Consider the following 389-nt stretch of genomic DNA (forward strand, 5'->3'; position numbering starts at 1 on the left):
CTATCTATCTATCTATCTAATGCTTTGCGTAAGTTTTGAGCTTTCTTTTTCTCTTTCTCCCAGAAAGGAAACTTAGGATGAAAAGGAATGAGAATCTCTTCCTCTCCCTCTCTACGTCTCTTTCCATAGAGTATTGTCCGTATCATACGCAGTCTCGGGTGTATATACACCTTGTTCTTTTACCTCTTGGTGGTCGTCCCCAAGCAGCTAAGGAGAAAAAGAATTGGACCACGGCTTGTCTTTCGGCAAATACTCAATACACCGTCCATCCATTCTCTTTGACGTTAATCTACTTCGAATTGCTTTCTCACCCTTCTCTGGAGACAAGAGAATCTTTCTTTCTTCCTGTCTCTTATCATCTTCGATCTTTCTTTTCTTTCAATCTAGCT

Source organism: Cystoisospora suis (genome assembly GCF_002600585.1).
Source record: "Cystoisospora suis strain Wien I chromosome Unknown contig_1398, whole genome shotgun sequence".
NCBI lineage: Eukaryota > Apicomplexa > Conoidasida > Eucoccidiorida > Sarcocystidae > Cystoisospora > Cystoisospora suis.